The sequence below is a fragment of the Leuciscus leuciscus genome (genome assembly GCF_965113295.1).
Source record: "Leuciscus leuciscus genome assembly, chromosome: 14".
Classification (NCBI taxonomy): domain Eukaryota; kingdom Metazoa; phylum Chordata; class Actinopteri; order Cypriniformes; family Leuciscidae; genus Leuciscus; species Leuciscus leuciscus.
This window is the reverse complement of record NC_138738.1, coordinates 13,734,192-13,754,413: the sequence shown is the minus strand read 5'-3', so window position 1 is coordinate 13,754,413 and position 20,222 is coordinate 13,734,192. Positions and strand designations below refer to the sequence as shown.

The following is a 20,222-nucleotide window of genomic DNA, read 5'->3' as shown; positions in this document are numbered from 1 at the left end:
TTTCAATTTATGTGTAAAATAAAGCCTGTGGTAAACAACTCACTATACTTTGACATTTTGTTCTACACAACTGATCATGTTTTAAAAAAAAATGAGTGATCATGTTTTCATTCAAACACATTGTTTTGAAAATTGGCTGTACATTTTTTTGTGTGTGTGCATCTCGTAACATGAGCGAGGATGATAGAGAATGATTTACTGTTCTAAAAAAAAACAAAAAAATCTAAATCAAGATGGGTGAATAACCATCTCATATTTAAGAGAATTATTGTCCTACATTTTTCCCATTCAACCTTTAGTCTCTCATCTGCTCAGGACAGAAATGAAAATAAGTGATTTGATGGAATTATTGAAATGCAGAATAATAAATGACAAGAGCGAGCTTAATAGAAGGGTGAGAAAAGAACAGGTATATTATGGTTTATTCAGATATGATTAGCTCTTTGGAGCATGCAAACATATTTGGACTAATGCTTTAACAAGAATATGGACTATGATCAGAAAACTATGCATTTAAATGTGGTATATTCAAATAAAAAAAAATTAACAAAAATTACTCTGGTGTTGCTAAAAGGTGAAATGTACTGTTTTTAACAACTGCAAGGAATAGGATGCATTTCTAAAACTATCAAAACACTTCATTCATGTGTCAAATCAACTCATTCTCAACACTAGCAAAGGTTGTCAATTGAAGTCTTAATGCAATAAAGTGATTGAGAAAATCTGGAAATATTACAAATTATTCTTATGTTTTCCGCTTTTGCATAAATGGTACTGAACTGTGATATAGATATGATGGTAACACTTTATAATAACAGGGCATGAATAATCATGTACTAATACGTGAATTAATAGTTACTTCAACATGAACTCATCATTAGTGAAGATATGAACTAATCATGAACCAATGAAGAGTGATCCTTAACTATGAGAGGAGTCATAATGATTCATGCATTAACAACCGCAGCCTTAAACATGTTAGTACATGTTTGATAGTTAATGCATTAATTAGCGTTTAGAGGTAAACTAAATCAATCAGGCTCTGTAAGAATAAATAAGAAGTAATCTAAATTTGAATTAAACATATGATTTAATACTGGCATAATTTAAACTGTAATATCATAATCTGCCTTCTGCTGGCATTTTAATCTCATAAATGTTGACTGCTTTGGTAAACAGAATTAATAATTAAAGACATGTTTGCATTTTGTATTGTAGTTTTCAGGAGGTTATGTACAGTATTTTTGTTGTTTAAATGTATATTCTTCAATAAGCATTAGCTTATAGCTTATGCCCTATTTTACATGTAAACGTGCCTTATGTGTGTCTTTACCATGCGTGTAAATGAATAAGGATGACACTCTTATTGTATATGTTTATTCATATTGTAGTTAATGATTTGTAAGTGCATCATTGTGTCATGACTTTACTTGAGGAGGCACATCATAATTAATTCATTATTAACTAACCATACACTAACATCAACTAATGGCTTGTTAATGCATGACTGTGTCATGACTTTACTTGAGGGGACCCATCATAATTAATTCACTGTTAACTACTTACCAATTTCAGCTCATGATTTATCATAAACTTACTATCAAATACACATGTACTACAACTAGTATTCAGCCCAGTTAAGTAATGTTGTGTGGCTTTTCAGGAAGAACAGAGGTACAGTATCATCACGGCCTGCATCTGGATGAAGAGTGAACTGTACTGATCCCAGCAAACGTTCCCCTGACCTTAATTCATGTTTCCTGTTTGGCAATTTTTTTGGGGGAACCGATTCCTCAGGAACTGTTTGACGAGAAAGACAAAAAATCACAGAAATGCGTGGTTATTATATAAATATAATAATATATACACACATGTATAAACAAATTTTTTTATGTCATATGCAATTAATCGATTTGACAGCACTATAGACTTACACTTTAGGAAAGTATTGATCAAGTGATGTTAATCATACACTAAATTGTTACTAAAATATTGCAGAAGGGGCCTAATTTATAAGTATGTGCATATCATCAAATGTTCGTAAGGCTATTAACAAAAGTGAAGAATAGCCACTCAATTTGATGATTTGCTGCTCAGAGGACAGAGGTCTCTGTCAGGGAACTGGTTCTGTTCTTTCAGATCAATAATGCAGCCCCTAAATTGAAATGCACTGAACTGCAGAATTAGTTTGTAATCTAATGTCAGGTGGGTACAAGCTTCAACCCCCACACCCCCAGCCTCAAAATAGAGTGAGCACAGACAGCCATGAAAGCAAAAATTGAACAAGGCCTCCCTGTCACCACTGAGCTAATCTTACCGTTGAATGTGGGAAGGAAGAAGGAATGATTAAATATCAACACATCCGCATGAAGAACACCATTTCATGCCCTCAGCCTCTGAGCTGTCGCTTTCACTGAGGGTTGAGAGAAAACCTTTAGTTTAAGAATATTGAATTTGTATATATTTTGTTAATTCATAATCACTAGTTTATCCATGAAAAAAAATCACCTGACACAAATAAATGTAAATGTGTCAGTTGATTACATTGCGTTACTGTTTTCACAATGACAGTTGATATATATATATATATATATATATATATATACATATATATATATATATATATATATATACATATATATACATATATATATATATATATACATATATATATATATATATATATATATATATATATATATATATATATATACACATATATATATATACACATATATATATATATATATATACATATAGAACATATGGCAATTCTTTGCACTAATAACCATGCAACATGAAGATATTCACATCATCAGGACTGCCTGTTTTAGCACAAGCTGTATCATTTTAAGACATAGTAAGCAAAGGATGACATTTAAGTTGTAAATTACAGTAAATTTACATTTAGTAAATTATCTCCTAAGACTATTAAAAAGTCTTTCACATTATCTGTTTCTCCGGTGAATCTGGGAACCTCCTGAACTCACAGCCATCAGAGCACAAGTGTCCTTTTAAGAGCACAAAAGGACTTGAGGGGACTGAACTACATGACAGTTCAGATGTGAAGAAAACAAATCAATCTTTTTTTTTCTACTTTATCTACTTCATTTCTCCTCTGTCAAACAGTTTCAAAAAGCACTGTATTGTCAAAACAACTTAAATATCAATACACCAAAGTAATCATACAATGGACAAATGGTAATAAGCCAAGCAAGACGAAAATAAAAACTCTTACAGATGAGGTTTCATCTCTTACATCTTTAGGTTTCCTTTTTTTTTTCTTTTTTCTTTTTTTTCTCACTGTCATGTCATTTAAATTAAGGAATCTTTTCCCATACACAGCCTGTCAAAGTAAAAAAAAAAAGGGTCAAAAAGACACTTTAAAGTACCATAAAGATAGTACATGCTATTTTTGTGGTCTTTTGAAGTAAAAATTTAAGTCAATATTTAATGATAATCTTAAAGGGATACTTTACCGTTTTTTCATATTAAACTATGTTATTCCCTTAACTAAGACGAGTTGATACATACCTCTCTCGTCTCAGTGCGTGCACTAAATCCCTCTGTCTTGCGGCGAAACTTTGTTAGCCCAGTTCATTTAATATGGGCCAAGCAGAGAAGCTACCAAACACCTCCACGTTTTCCCTATTTAAATACAGTTACTCGCGAAGTGTAACTCGACCTAGAACGGTGACACAAAACAAAACGTTGCGCTTTTCTAAGCGTGTAAAATGGATAACTATTTTGTATGGCGGAATACCATAGCAAGTGCTTGTAAGCACTTCGACTTGGCGCAGTAATATCTTCACTCGTGAAAAATCCTCTCACCGGCCCCCGCTCCCTCTAGTGAAGATATTACTGCGCCAAGTCGAAGTGCTTACAAGCACTTGCTATGGTATTCCGCCATACAAAATAGTTATCCATTTTACACGCTTAGAAAAGCGCAACGTTTTGTTTTGTGTCACCGTTCTAGGTCGAGTTACACTTCGCGAGTAACTGTATTTAAATAGGGAAAACGTGGAGGTGTTTGGTAGCTTCTCTGCTTGGCCCATATTAAATGAACTGGGCTAACAAAGTTTCGCCGCAAGACAGAGGGATTTAGTGCACGCACTGAGACGAGAGAGGTATGTATCAACTCGTCTTAGTTAAGGGAATAACATAGTTTAATATGAAAAAACGGTAAAGTATCCCTTTAAAGGAAATTCTGTCAGACATTTGAGCACCAATAATTAATTTGGCGTCTGAACTGTCCCACGGGTGCCATATTGGATTTTGGAGAGATTGGAGAGCTGCAACAGAATTAATAATTCAATAAGGGTGTCACATTTTGTTTAAGGTATCTGAAATCTTATGGCCCTTGTTTATAGTGCTACAATTTAGCAAACTAAGTCAATTATTGTGATTTTATTAATAATGGATGGCACTTTGAAATTGGTCAAAGTGGTCCTGGTCACTTTCTGTTTAGCGTCAACTTAAATTTCAGATGATGTTACAATGTACTGTGCTGAAATTATTTTAGGTTGTGCTTAACTAGGTCGACACGCTATGTTTTACACTCAGGATATGTAAGGACCATCCCTCCGTTTGCAAGAGGTGAAACAAAACTGTTTTTTTTCTCCTCCTCTTTTGCTGCTTCAAAATGAGTCTGCAGACGGAAGTTGCTGGGATGGAACTGATGTGAGTATCATCTGGAAAGGGTTAGGACAGTCTCAGCTCACTTCACACTGCCTACTTGTGCAGGACGTCACATGTCAAGGTCCTGCAAGACAGTTCTATTTCGTCTCCCGAGAGGAAACACTCGACAGTGACTTTACACTTTTGCAATGACCTCAGCAAACTATTCATTTGTACACTTAGGTTAAAGTAGGAAGCCATGTCAGATGTTTACATTTTAAGCTGTCTCATATTCATTCTAACAAGAATATTCAATGAAAATCCCTGGTGTCGTTATTGATGTACATCATTTACACAAACATTGTTTTGATGTGCAGTTTCAGAAACAAAGCTTCAATTCTGAGAAGAAAATTCTTTAGACAAGCCTGAAAGCACATTTGTGACAGTAAATCTTTATTACCAGAAGTAAACATCAGGAAGATTGAACATGTACGATTACAAACACTTGTACGTGAAGACAGCAAGACAAGTGTGTGTGTGTGTGTGTGTGTGTGTGTGTGTGTGTGTGTGTGTGTGTGTGTGTGTGTGTGTGTGTGTGTGTGTGTGTGTGTGTGTGTGTGTGTGTGTGTGTGTGTGTGTGTGTGTGTGTGTGTGTGTGTGTGTGTGTGTGTGTGTGTGTGTGTGTGTGTGTGTGTGTGTGTGTGTGTGTGTGTGTGTGTGTGTGTGTGTCATTTGGCATCATTAATTCTATCAAATGCCAACAGATCCAACATCTAAACCTGACTGTCTCTGCTAGACATCTTATAATGGGCCATGGTTGAATCTTCCATCAGGACAGTGATTCAAAATCAACACAAAAATAGGTCACAGAATGTGTGCACAAAATGAAGGTTCTGCCATGGCCATTCCAGTCCCGTGACCTGAACCCTGTAGAAAACTGAAGAGGAGAGTGTATCAACATGTACTTGGGAATCTGAAGGATCTGGAGAGATTCTGTACAAAGGAATGATCTCCAATGTGTAGGCCTATTAGAGAAAAAACATTTATTTAAAAAAATGAGATCATAATGAGATTCCAGTTTCAGTCAGTTTCATGTTAATCTTGAGTACCTATAGAGTAGTATTGCATCCTTCATATCTCCAAAAAGTCTTTAGTTTTATTATATTTATAAAAGAAAGATAGGCTGTACCGAGTCTTTCCGGAAAAAACCGAGCGGCTGGAGGCGTGCTGTGTGGGCGGAGCTTTAGCCATGTTTAGCATGAGAATCCATCTCTTTAACATTGTAAACAACTCTTCAACCAACAGGGTGGAGATACAAGGGTGCCAACAATTCTGACCATTTAATGTTTTGATGTAATTACCCTAGTGAAAAAACCTATACCAAAATGTATTTAAAATACATTTATTTCATACTAAGTATACTATTAAACCATTAACATATTTATTGACATATCGCTTGAGACTTACTGATTTAAATATTATATTTAAACTTAATTTGGAGTGTTCCTTTATTGCACAATATAATGTACAATTGCAGGGTATTTATATTAAGTACATACATATGTATTTATAGTATGTGATAAATGTATTTAAAATACATTTTTGTTTATTTTTCACTAGGGTAGCTAAAGTAAAATGTAGTTTAAATTGTGGTTTAACTTTTAATTTTGGTTTATTTTTAATTGTGGTTTATTTTATCATAGCTTACAGTAGCTTCAGACACATCCCAGATTAAGGCCGGCAGTATTTTGTCACACTATTATTTAACATGTATACAGAGAGGATTTCAAATATTTATTTTACAAGAAGAGTGGAGCACTATGGATGAAAGAGAACGAGTGAAGGGCATTAAGAGGGAAATTTATGGCGGCAACTATGGTGCAGTATCTCTCTCCTGAGCAGTAATGACTACATTATCATCCCATATATGCCCACCACACATCAGGCTCCACACTAATTAGAAGCTGGGTCATTAGAGTAATTAAATGAAAGATTGGTTACCTTATCCAGTTTGACTTTACTCACACTGTACACATCCCTCATGTTTTCAGGCGCTCAATCAGACTGGAGTGTGTCTTCATATCCTATTAACTAATCTAATTAAATCCCATGTGGAGAGGGATATTTCTCTTCATGGTTGTTGTCAACCAATTTAATTAGCTACTTATTGAGTTGAATTCAGGGTCTACCTCATCTCTGTCAGCAGTGCACAATAAAGAGAGTACTTTTAAATTCATATCAGATCTGCAGAGACAAATTAAATTTGTCCATTACTGTCTCAGCTTGCTTCAATGTGTAATTATGCTTTTCCTCAACTTGGTTGTGATTTGTAAACAAATGAATGTCAACTTGAATGTTACAATATGTGTGCATTGCTTTCTTGTATTTCGAACAGATGCAGCGTTCATGCATGATCTGCATAGTATAGGTGGTGTCTTATTTAGATTTTCAAAAGCAGAAATATTATACCTATTGTATAGGCTGTAGAACCTTAAAAGTTTTTAAAGTTCATTAAAAGTTATATTTTTAAACTTTTTTCTTTCAAATGTAGTGACTCACAACAACAAAAAAATATCACATGGAATCAAAAAAAAAAAAAAAAAACGATAATTTTTAACAGCAGCATAATTTGTTTGCAGGGCCAATGAGAACATAAATAAAAAAATAAAAATGTATTTTTGTGAAGAATATATTTTTCAAATATATAACAATGTGTCCACCACTTTTTAAGCCCAAAATCCATGATACTCTTGTCTCTAATGGAATCGAACATTATCAGGCATTATTTATAATTTTAATGGGATGGCTCGCTCATTAAGGAAAATTCATAATTGAATTGCCATCATGTTGTTCCAAACATGTATGATTTTCTTTCTCACAAAAGAGATGTTAAGCACAAAAGAGGTGTCAAGCATGCATGATCACTAAATGCTTTAGTTGTGTGGAAAAGAAAGAACATCCTTGTAAATGTCTTCTACTGCGTTCCATGAAAGAGAAAAAAAAAAAAAGGGTTTCCAATGGCATGAGGGGACATATATATATTATTATTATTATTATTATTTTATTTTATTTGTATTTTTTATATACAAGATATTGCACGTGTGAACTTAATTTTAAAAAGCAAAACCCAAGATTTTCCTCCATTCAAGCTTCTAAAAATGAGCTCTAGACCTGCAGACTCTGGCACTTGCAAGTAGATGTTGGTTTGTTTCTGGCCTGCATCACTCTGCAATCTCATTTTGTGTTATGTCTTTATTTATTTAAAGAACGCATGAATTGTTCAAATCTAGAAAGCTTGTTTGAATTCAGTAAGAATACATTATGATTACCATCCAATACCACTGGAACATAATCCAATCTCTGTATCTCTTTTTTGTTTTCTCTCTCTCTCTCTCTCTCTCTCTCTCTCTGAGTGCATGCTGGGAGCGAGTGAGTTTGCACGTGTGTGGAGTGAGAGCGTTTGCCTGCGGGCTGAGTGAGTTTTCTATCTTTTCTTTATATTTTGGCAAAGCTGTTGATGTATATTGTCAGGCTTTTTGGAGTTATGGAAAGTGAAATGCTGTTTATCAGCATGTGCTGATCGAAATGGCAGCATCCGAAAACGTAACGCTTGATAAGTTAACGCGGCTGCATGGAATTAAAGTCATCCCTGCAGAATGCTGCTCAGTAGAGGAATGCAGCATAGCAGCAGCGCAAGTTGTTGGTTACATAAGTATTTTGTCAGCGTCAATAATGAACAGTGCGGTTGTTTTGTTCTTAGATGATGTGCAAAAAGTCAATAGCCGCGTTTCCACTGTCGGGCCAGTGCGAGCCAGGGCTTTAAACGGGCCGTGCCGGGCTGATAGCCTCGGGCTAATAGCACCAGGCCTGCGTTTCCACTGTCGGGCCAGAAGCTCCACAGCGCTTCACTAAAACACGCCCGTAACACGCCTCTCTGGAACAACGTCACACTAACCCATTCACCAACAAATGGAAGTTTTATCAGAAAACTAATCAGAAATCACTGGAAACAGCGTTGAAAACAAACATGATAAAAGCGGCCGTTTGCTGGCATTTTTCTTGTTTACTTGAATATTTAACCCAAGCATCGATGGTTTACCACAGGTTTACAATAAAAAGTGATACATTGATCATAATGAATTAATTTATGTCAAAATTGCACATTAGTCACTCAGAAATAAATTACCGTTAGGTCTATTTCACAAAAGAAAGAGGACACACTTACTTCTTCAGTCGCGTCTGTTACTGTTTATCTGGTAGTTACAGGACATATTTACATCACATTTAGAAAGAATGATAATTTCTACAAATATATGCCACCAAAAATACGACCTGAGGAGCTTTAGCACTCTCTCGACTCCCATCCAGATATTTTCAGTCAGAGAAACAGAGGAAGCTGCCGAAAAAAAAGTTGCTTTATTTTATGATAGTCCGGTATAAAGAGACGAGACGTAGGCTACTGACAGATAAAATAAAAACATGACTGTGATAGCCTTTATGATTGGTCTGATTTCTTCAAGCTTATGTTTTTTTACTATGCGTATCTTCAAGCATTTACTATGTTTACCATGGTAATGGTTAGCGCGCATAGTCTTTTGAATCACAAACACAAGGCATTCAAACCTGAACGCGAGTTAAATTATTTTAAAAGTCTTTAATGCTGACAGAATCATCCGGCGCTGCCGTCTCCCGACTCAGGTGAACTCCGCCTCTGTTCGTAACCACTCCTCTAGCCCGAGCTGGCCCGCTCTGGCCCAAGGTATTCGACGGGCCAGAAATCCTGGCCGCTGGCCCAGAGTAAGCCCCGATCAAGCCCCGGAAGTGACAGTGGAAACGCGACTGGCCCTGGCACGCACTAGCACGGCCCGGCCCTGGCCCGACAGTGGAAACGCGGCTAATGAGATTGTTGCGAATGGAATCGTCACAAATGAGTCTTACACGACGGTAATGCCTTTGATGCAATCGGCGAAACATATCATGTTGTCAAACATTCCACCTTTCATAAAAGATGAAGTGATTGAAAGAGAATTGGCAAGACATGGGAAAGTTGTTTCACGGATCAAAAAGATTGCTTTAAGTTGTAAATCTGCGCAGCTAAAACATGTTGTTTCTTTCCGAAGACAAGTGTTTATGATTTTAAACAATGAGAGCGCGGAGTTAAATCTCGCATTGAAGTTTAGGATCGATGAATTTGATTACGTGATTTATGCCACATCGGAAAAAATCTAATGTTTCAAATGTGGACAAGGTGGACATCTTGTCCGTGCGTGTCCAGATAATATAGAAGATGAAGCAATTCGAAGTGATATTGAAGATAAATATGAAAGTGAAAATCAACAGGAAAAAAACAGGGAATTGATTGAGAATAAAGGAATTGGGGATGATAAGCAAAGTGAACAAATAGTTAATCAGAAAGACACTGAATGAGAGTAATGAGGAAGGAACTAATTATGCTGCTGGTGCTGTTGTGGATGTAGAAATCCCAAGGGACACTGATATGACTGAAGATGACAATCTTTTTAAAACACCAACATTGAAGAGAAAAACTAATGGAAAGAGACAAGAGAAAAAAGGAAAGAAAGAAAAGGTTCAGGAAAAAAAGACATCGACATCGAGTGGAGTAGTTTTGTCACGGTACCAAAATTTCAGTATTCGGTACCGATACCAGTGAAAATCCACGGTTCTCGGTACCAATTTCGGTACCAAAGCTTAATTTAGATTAAATTTACATAATTATATTAAAGTGTATATCACAAAGATGGAAACTGTAGTATTAAAAACACTTTACAATAAGATTCCATTTGTTAGATAACATTAGATAAAATGACCTAACAAAAAAAACAATATACTGTCGCAATTATTCTCCTTTAGGGGTTAATTTAAAAATACATTTTTAAAATCAAAAGTTAACATTATTTCTGTTAACATTATTTAATGCACAATGAATGAAGTGAACAAACATGACCAATCAAGTGTTTTGTATTAAATAACATTCACAAACATTAATTAATGTTGTAAAAAATATATTGTTCACTCAATGTGTTATGTTAGATAACGCATTAAGTGATGTTAATGAATGGTATCTTATTGTAGCATTACCAAACTATACAGGAGATAAAATATGTTTTATTTGACTTGACTATACTTTTATTTAATCCAAAACTGTATTCATATTTAACTTTAAAAGGGCTTTTTAAACCTGCTAAGAGTTATCCAGCCAAGAATAAGACTAGAACTGCTTTTCTGACGGACTGATATTAATGACGGCTTTTTATTTCTCATCTCCATAAATATATCTAGTAGTAAAGCTAATGCAAGGGCTAGAAATCAATTAATAGGCCTATGTCACACTTCCTCGTGTCGTCATGGAGAGCGCAGTTCGCAAAAGCGTTGTACTCCCGTGGTGTCTGTCGTTGCTATGCATCCATGAACGCACATGGAAAAGCGAGCGCGCCGCTTCTATTATGAGCGCGCTTGCCGCGCGCCATTTGAAATAACGTATCTGCACGCGCAAAAACATCAGCACCACATCAGCAGCAGCACCGCCGATCGCCATCAGCGCTTTTATGAAGAGGACGCAACTGCACACGCTTCGGGCATGCACGCGCATCAAGTACCGGGTTTGAGAAAACCTGGTACCGTGACGTTTAAAAAAAAATGAGTACCGACTTGGTACCGAAGTACCGGGTCTTTTGACAACACTAGAGTGGAGAGATTCACCTATGGGAAGGGCATCCATACCTGACCTCTGCAGAAGCATCCAATTGCACCAAGTCTGGCTAGACAGACAGAAGCGCGCAGCCAATGCCAGGTGCCCTGGCGGCCCATTCACCCCCTATTCTTTACTTCCAATGGGATTGTAGGGAGGGGCTAAGAAGACCCCACCCTTAAAACAGAATGTGCTACCGAGATTAGGTTCCTCCTGTCACGGGCCAGGCCCAGAGAGCCACCCTGTCTGGGTGTGGGTGATAAATCTCCCCGTTTGCTTGGGACAGTAGGTCTGTACGAAGGGGGAGGCACAACGGCTTGGCATATAACAGAGAGATTATCTCCGCCAGCCATGGTGCTTTGGGCCACCTGGGTGCTATCAGAATTAGAGACAGGCCCTGCTCTCTTACCCTGGCCAGTGTGGGAATTATCAGGCACAGGGGAGGAAAAGCATACAGCAGAACTTTGGGCCATGGGTGGGCCAGTGCATCTACCCCGAGGGGCGCGTCCACGTCCTTTAGCGAGAAGAACATAGGACAATGGTAGTTTTCGCGCGAGGCGAATAGATCTACGGTTTCCTGTCCGAATCTCATCCATAACATGTCCACTATCTGAGGATGAAGGCGCCAATCTCCGTAGATTGGGTTTCCCCTCGATAGAAGGTCCGCGCCTCTGTTCAGAATGCAGGTGCAAATCCTGCTGGAAAATGAAGTCAGCATCTCCATAAAGTTTGTCTGCTGAAGGAAGCATGAAGTGCTCTGAAAATGTCCTGGTAGACGGCTGCGTTGAGTGGACAGTACAGTGAACCAACACCAGCCGATAACATGGCTCCCCAAACCAACACAGACTGTGGAAACTTCACACTGGACTTCAAGCATCTTGGATTGTGTGCCTTTCCATTCTTCCTCCAGACTCTGGGACCTTGGTTTCCAAATGAGATGCAAAATTTGCTCTCATCAGAAAAGAGGACTTTGGTCCACTGTGCTTTATTAAATCCAGAGTCAACGCAGCCGTCTACCAGGACATTTTCAGAGCATTTCATGCTTCCTTCATTTTCCAGCAGGATTTGCACCTGCCCACACTGCCAAAAGAACCAAAACCTGGTTCAATGACCATGGTATTACTGTGTAATTACTGTGTGATTTCATGTAATATTCAAATTTTTTGAAATCCTGTTTTCGTGGGTTTTATGAGCTGGAAGCCCAAATTATGTGCAAATAAACAACTAAATACTTGAAATCGTTTAAATTGTGGGCCCTGAATCTATAATCTATGGAAGTTTAACGTTTTGAATGGAATTATGGAAATAAATTAACTTTTCCATGATATTCTAATTTTTTGGAAAGGGTCTGTATAAAGCAATGGTGGGATAATGCAAAAATAGAGATACAGCAACTGTGCTGTATGAATACTTTAAATGCTTCTAGAGACATTTCCTGATCTCTAGAAGATCTAGAGAGAGAAATAATAGAAATTCAAAATTTAATGTAATCCGTTAGAGACAGAGAATATGTTAAAGTCCTCAAAGATAAAAATAAAGTTTTGGATGATTTGTTGGGTGTCAAAGCACAGGGTACTCTGGTGCGCTCACGCTTTCAAAGTGTAGCGCAGATGGATGGCCCAACCAATTTTTTTTTGGACTTGAAAAGAAAAATGGCCAAAATAGAAATATGCATTCTTTGATAACTGAATCAGGCACAGAAATTAAGGAAATAAGAAAAAGAGTGGTGGGTTTTTATTCAGAGCTATATAAGAGTGAACACGTAGAGGTGAAAGATATAGCCAGTCATTTTTATGTGGGTCTACCTAAAGTTCCGGATGGAGCAAATGCTGAACTGGGAAAACCTTTTACGAAAGGTGAATTGTATGATGCCCTAAAGAGTATGGAGTGCAGGACAGCTCCGAGGATCGACGGTAATCCTATAGAGTTTTATAGATAAAAAATTCTCCCAAAACTCTCTCTCTCTCTACTATGCTTCAGAAAGATCACTGTCATAATAGAATTGCATAGCCCCTGAGAAAAATCAGTACTTGGATGCATTTATTTGCTCTACTTCCACTACATATAACAGTATTTTTGCTTGTATTTATTGTGGCAGTCTGCCACTACTCACTTGCTTTTCATTTATCAAATGGCCCACAACACAGACCGCACGGGCCATGCTATCTCTCCTTATAGTTACTCAGATCTGTAGGTCTGGGTATCTCTCCAACATCATATAGAAGCCAGCTAAACAGAACAGTTGTACTAAGCGTCCATGAAGATGCTTAAGTGATAAAATTCTCTAATCTGATTTAAGTAGCAATATGTCATCCAAACCTGTTACGAAACACTCAATGAGGGAGTCAAAAGAAAGAAGAAGAGCCATCAAAAGAAGCAGCTTGGTAAGTAAATTATCATCAATAATGTTGGTAACCAGACAGTTCATGGTTGCTATTGACGTCCATAGTTTTTTGTGGAAGTCAATGGCTAACGTCAACTGTCTGGTTACCAACATTCAAACAGTGGGGATTTCTTTAAGACTGCAAGGGAAGCTCGACTTCCCCTATAATGTCAAAAAATTAATGGTCAAATGTACTATTGTGCTAACATTTTATTGAAATGCGTTAGAAAACGTTCATCTCAAAGACGAGTTCGTTCAGAATCAGCTACATATAGCAGGTCGGCTGAATCGATTTCCTTCTCATACATTCCCGTAGCCAGAGGTGGTCACAAATACATCAAAAACTATTTTGTTACAAACTACAAATACTGGCTCATGAAATGTAACAAAATAAAATACAAAATACTGATGTGAAAAATGTATTTAAATAAAATACAAGTAATTAGTATTTTGAAAATACAAAAATACTCCCACAATAATCTTAAAGGGTTAGTTCACCTAAAAATGAAAGTTCTGTCAGTAATTACTCTCCCTCATGTTGTTCCAACCCCGTAAGACCTTCGTTCATCTTTGGAACACAAATTAAGATATTTTTGATTAAATCTGAGAGCTGGATCATTCCTCCATAGGCTTCTAAGACACTATAACTTGCTGGCCAAGAAAATGTATTAAAGACATCGTTAATATAGTCCAAGTGACTACAGTGGCTTAATCTTAAGTTTATAAAGCGACGAGAATACTTTTTGTGCGCAAAAAAACAACAAAAATAACGACTTTATTCCACTATTCATTTCCTTCTCTCTGGGCCTCGAGTTAGTTCACGTAGTGTTTTAGCGCAGCGCGTCTGTGTTACACGTCACCACGCATCACACACATGACAAGTGATAGTGAGCCCAATAGTGAGCCTACGTGTGACGTTTAACACAGACGCGCTGCGCTAAAACACTACGTGAACCAACTCAAGGCCCAGAGAGAAGGAAATGAATAGTGGAATAAAGTCGTTATTTTTTTATTTATTTTTTGCGCACAAATCTTTGTGCATCCTGGACATTGCCATTGCCAACATCAGACCGAAAATATGGCAAAATCATTTACTATGGTGATAAGCATATGGTGATTTTTCTTAAGTATTTAAGTATTTGAAATACTCTAAATACACTCCCTCAAAATATTTTGTTACAAACTACATTTTATTTTTTCCACAACTGCAAAATACAAATTACAAAATACACTAAAGTAATTAAATATGTATTTAAAATACATTTAATTGAAATACTGCCCATGTCTGCCCGTAGCGTCACAGTGCATTTCCCTGTTGAAGCCCAGCATTGACTTCAATGGGGCTGCTCTGAACAGTTTTTTTCAGTGCTTCGAAACTAGACGGTCATTGGATAAATACTGCGATTATGTCCCGCCCACGGACGCTCAGTTTCTCTGGGGGTGAATGAGGAGTGGGCTGGCCTGGACTCCGGGCTTCTGCGTGATGATTAGAGGGTCTGTCGAAAGGCTGCATCTCCTTTTGATTGACAGCGATTTCATACCATAAAAAGTCGCTGATTCTGAAGCTATTCGAGCTCAGTCCCATCGCGGATTTTTCAAATGTAGTTGAAAGACAAACTGCTGCTACCTATTTCTTGGAATTTTCTTGTCGAAATTGCTAGCCAATTTTCATAATACATTTCACACAATTATACATTTATACCTTTATTATATTATTACTTATTATAGTTTTTATATTGTTATTAGTAATAATTAAAAAATAATTAGTAAAATAATTACAAAAAATATTGTTATTAGTAGTATTATTATACTTTATTATATTATTATTTATACCTTTATTATATTATTACATTTATACAATTATACCTAACTCTGCTGGCCATTGAGAGGACACTGGTCAAGTCACTGGAAAAGACGCCTAGTTGGTACGACAGGGTCACAGAGCATTTTTTTTTTTAAAGAACGTAGGGCAGAATTTACGTATAAATAAATGGACAATTTTTATGATGTAGGCCGAAAATGAGCTTCCCCTCTTTGAAATACCAGCAGCCGCCACTGTATTCAAAATATATTATTTTGTGTTCAGCTGAAGAAAGAAACTCATACAGGTTTGGAACAACTTGAGGGTGAGTAAATGATGACAACATTTTCATTTTTGGGTGAACTATCCCTTTGATAAAAAAAATAATAAAAAAAACAGTAGCTATTTGACCTAGTGTATCACTTTTGTGTGTGTGTGTGCGTGTGTGTGTGTGTGTGTAAACGTTTTCAATCATTCAAGCTATAACAGACTGTCCACTGGACTTTTTTGACAAAAGACGCTGGATTAAATGGCTACCTTTATTCCTCTTTCAAACCACCTGACCTCTTTATTCCACCCTTGAAAGATTGACCTTTAGATGTCAGTAGAGTGTGATCAAGTCCTGGCCAGATACAAGAGAGCAGTCAACATGGGGATGGACTCGCTCCTGACAGTCTACATCTGAGGCCTATAACAGTTGATAAGACTTCATAATAAGGGCTGAGCTGTGATGACAAATAATGCAAGAACTTAACATCAGAACAATACATTCACACAATTTATAAGGTATGCAATAATGACACAAAAATAATCAATCATAGTAAAACTGAAAGGAGGGAGTAGTTTGTCACACTGCTACAGGCAAGTGTGTGTGTGTGTGTGTGTGTGCGTGTGTTGCAACACTTATTGCAATACTGTTGTGAGAATCTTATGTGCCACAGAGTCCTTCCCTTTATCTGCCAGCAGGATGATGCTGTTGTAACGACAGATAATGACAAGTGATGTCCGAGTCTTCTTCATGTGGAGGCAAGACCTTAAAGCTGCATCTTCTGACCTCTGTTTTATTTTGAAAGGGCAGAAAAGGAGCTGTTGTATTGTTTACTGAACAGACAGTTGTGGATGATCTTTTATGTAGCTGTTGTGCTTCATAGATCACTGAGTCTTATCACTCCACAGGTGGAAGACAGCAGCAGAGGGTGGATGGGGGCATTGTAGCGTTGAATAGCGCAGACAAGACCTTTAAGCAGAAATCTTTCACCTCATCCCCTTGTTATTGTGCATAGGTTTTTATTTTATTTTTTATGCTATCAGCTCCACTACTGGGATTCACTGTGGTGCTGAAGTTTTATCGCTCGACTAGGACTTCCTTCTCCAGTTGAATAGGTTTCATGTCGCACAGGTTCTTATTTTTCCTTCAGAAGTAGACTTGTCTGACTTGCTCACACACCTGCTCTGTGGTTTACCACCAGTATTCACAAAATATTGTTAGTGTTTTTCAACTTGGCTCATGATGACAACAAGAACTGGCTTCAGCCATCACTCTCATCTCATCTTGAAAATGCAACATTTTACAGCAGTATTGTTACTAAGATGTAACATGCATATGCCAACATATTTTGTTTTGTCAGCATATAAGCATTTGTGACAGAAGACCTAAACTGCCTAAACACAATCTGTATATGATTAAACAGACATTATTTTACAGAATGTTCAGTTTTATTTAAGCGTGATTTATAGCCTAAAAAGTGTGCTTAGTCTAACATATGGATTTGGCACCAACTTAAAACTCCTCTATTCACAAGTACAAGTTCTCTATGAAGTCAAAATAAAACTTTCTTTTTCTGATCTAGATTAAAAAGTTCCACCTTTAAGTGAGTACAGAATAAACGAATTTGCTCTTTCAGTCAGTTCTGGTCATTGAACAATTTCCATAGACTGAAAAGAGACTATTGTATCTCCCTATAGGTAATTATGGTACATTCTAATGAAAATGGCATCTGAGTCTGTGCGTTTTCAGACGAATGGGTTAGAGGAAAGCAGATCAGACCATCTTGAATTATGTGTTAAGTGGTAACCAGTCCTTTTTTAACGGTATAGCTCATAATTTCACAGATCAATGAGCATTACCTGCAGCAGTAAAAGAGCGTAGAATCTGTATGCATGCCAAATTCAATATTTTCAGCCTATTGTTGAACAAGGACAAAGCCATTAGAAATGTGCAATTAAAGTTTTTTTTTTTTTTTCAAGAGTAAGTCTTTTATGTTGCGCACTGCGCAGACAATGCACTAACAACATTATAAAGCTTGCAAAGAAATATTAAGACAAACATACCGTTCTGCATAGACATAAATGAGGTTGCTACTTTAAGCAGATGTTTTTATCCAAAGCAACTTACAAAAATAAATAATTGTTCTGTATGTATACATGTTGCTGGTGTTTTTATTCAAGACTTTTGCCAGAAGCTTTGCAGTGTATTCGGACAAGTAGGGTCTGATTTTTCTGATGTTAAAAAGTGCAAATTTGCATGATTCGTTGAAGTTAAGGTCTGTAAAGTTTAGCATTAAACACTTTCCACAGGTTCCTGGCTGACCTAGCAGGTCTTTGCGTTGTTGAGCCAAGCTGTAAAGTGATATTGTGGTGATATAAGTGTCGACTGATGGCTGCATCCAAGCTAAAATATCTGTGAAGGACTCAGAGATACGTGCTGAGATTGTGGGTACAGTACAGTGTTACAGGTACATTTACATTTACATTTAGTCATTTAGCAGACGCCCTTATCCAAAGCGACTTACAAATTAGGACTAAGTTCAGCGAGTCATCATAAAGAGGCAAAAGCAACAACAACGCAGGAAGTGCTCAAAATACGAAGTTCTGGTATTATTCAGAGTAGCATAAGCCTGATAAGTGATGTTTCAAAGGGAAAGGATTTTTTTTTTATTTTTTTTTTTTATAAGGTTAAGTGCTCACGGAAGAGATTGGTTTTCAGCTGTTTTTTGAATGTTGTCAGGGATTCTGCATTCCGGATGAGGGTGGGGAGAGCGTTCCACCAGCATGGAACTGTAAATGAGAATGTTCTGGAAAGTGATTTTGTGGCTTTCTGTGATGGAACCACGAGACGTCGCTCGTTGACCGATCGTAGGTAGAGTGCTAGAGAGCCATGACTAAGTATAGAAATTTAAAGGGATAGTTCACACCCACAAAAAAAGTCATTATTTACTCACCCTCATGTCATTCCAAACCTGTATGGCTTGCTTTCTTCTGTGGAACACAAAATTAGATCTTTTTTTTAAATGTCTCAATGCAAGGTTTTTTTTTTTTGTTGTTTTCTACAATGAAAGTCAATGGGCTCCAATGGTTGGACATTCTCTTTTTTGGAAGAACTATCCCTTTAAGTAGTTTAGTCTAACTGTCAAATGTTTTGATGAATTATTTCTTGCTCAGACATCTCGAGTCATATTTCAGGCTAGAGAGTTAAGTTCTCAAAAATTAGGTAAACTACAGCTTCCTTTTCAAGCTGACACTCTGGGGGCAGAGAAAATGAAACCGTTCTGTCATTATGTCATCACTCAGATTCATTCAAGCGGATGTGTGGGAGTATTGTTTTGTTATCTTATTACAAGGGAGTCACATGATACTTTAAATCAGAAAGCAGTTTCAAGAAATTAATCCTATTAACATAGTTCATATCCTCAAGACACAATGAATTGATATTGAACTGCACATAGCAAACTAAGGAGATCCACTACTTTTCCCCCTCTAACCAACCATCTTGTCAACATATGTTTGTGTCCTGGAGGAAACCAATCAAAGTGATATAAATTCAATTTGCACATTTGCCTAAAAATAAAACAAACACACAGTTTTTAATTATATGAAGGAATAGTGCATACCAACTGCTCCATTTCAGTGGCTTGAGACTCAATAATCTTCATTTTGACTAGCCACGGGGTTTAGCTATTCGGGCTATTCGGGTTCGTGCATTCAAATTGACTTTAGAAAGCCAAATGAGAAGTGGAAAACAAGAAGAGATGCTTATCGATCAGCTAGGCTGCACCAGATTTGTATATATACTATATCTTAAGCCAGAGCCTTGGACAGGGGAATCCATCACTATTGGCAGATGATGTTGATGATCCAAGAGAGCGTGGCAGGTTTATGGACACATTTTAAGTGGGCTGTCTGGGCCTCTTTAAAGCCACATCACTCAATCATTGCAATAGAATACAGCCCCTTATGTGTCAGTAATGGACCACTTGGACCATTGGGAGAGAGAATAGCTTACCTATACTGTATAACTTTACATGAACATGCATATACAGATTAATAGTCATGCATACATGCAGCATGCATAAAGCATTGAGACAAAGATAACCATCAAATCTACTGAGAATATCTATTATAAGCAAATATAGCAACTGTTTAATGTCTAGAGTACAATGCTGAGTATTCATTTTCAAATGTATCAACCTCATTACTTTGGAACACACTGTTGTCTTAGCACTGTAGATATGTACATATGAGAGGTTACAGTAAAACAGCTTTTAGTTCACACAAGAGCACTGCTCTCATTTCCATAATTGCTGAACTTGGCCACTGCCAGGTACATTCACCATATACTCCCACTTGTATTGCCCTCCTATTTAATCCTAAGGCCCTGTCAAGCGAGACTGATGAATCTTGTCAACGCAAGAAAAGCTCCAGATTGGACTAGT

General features: G+C 37.1%; 1 long non-coding RNA gene across 2 annotated transcripts in view; it reads right to left on the bottom strand.

The window, feature by feature from the left end:
- Positions 1 to 389: 389 nt before the first annotated feature.
- LOC309474792 overlaps positions 390 to 20,222 on the bottom strand; it is a 46,109-nt gene continuing 26,276 nt past the window's right edge. Inside the window, exons 4-5 of one of the 2 annotated variants that reach the window (XR_014197416.1) lie at positions 2,318 to 2,413; positions 390 to 1,800 (exon numbers count right to left, since the gene is read on the bottom strand). This is a non-coding gene — a long non-coding RNA (uncharacterized lncRNA). The remainder of the gene's footprint in view (positions 1,801 to 2,317; positions 2,414 to 20,222) is intronic. The other variant, XR_014197417.1, reaches the window with a different exon arrangement.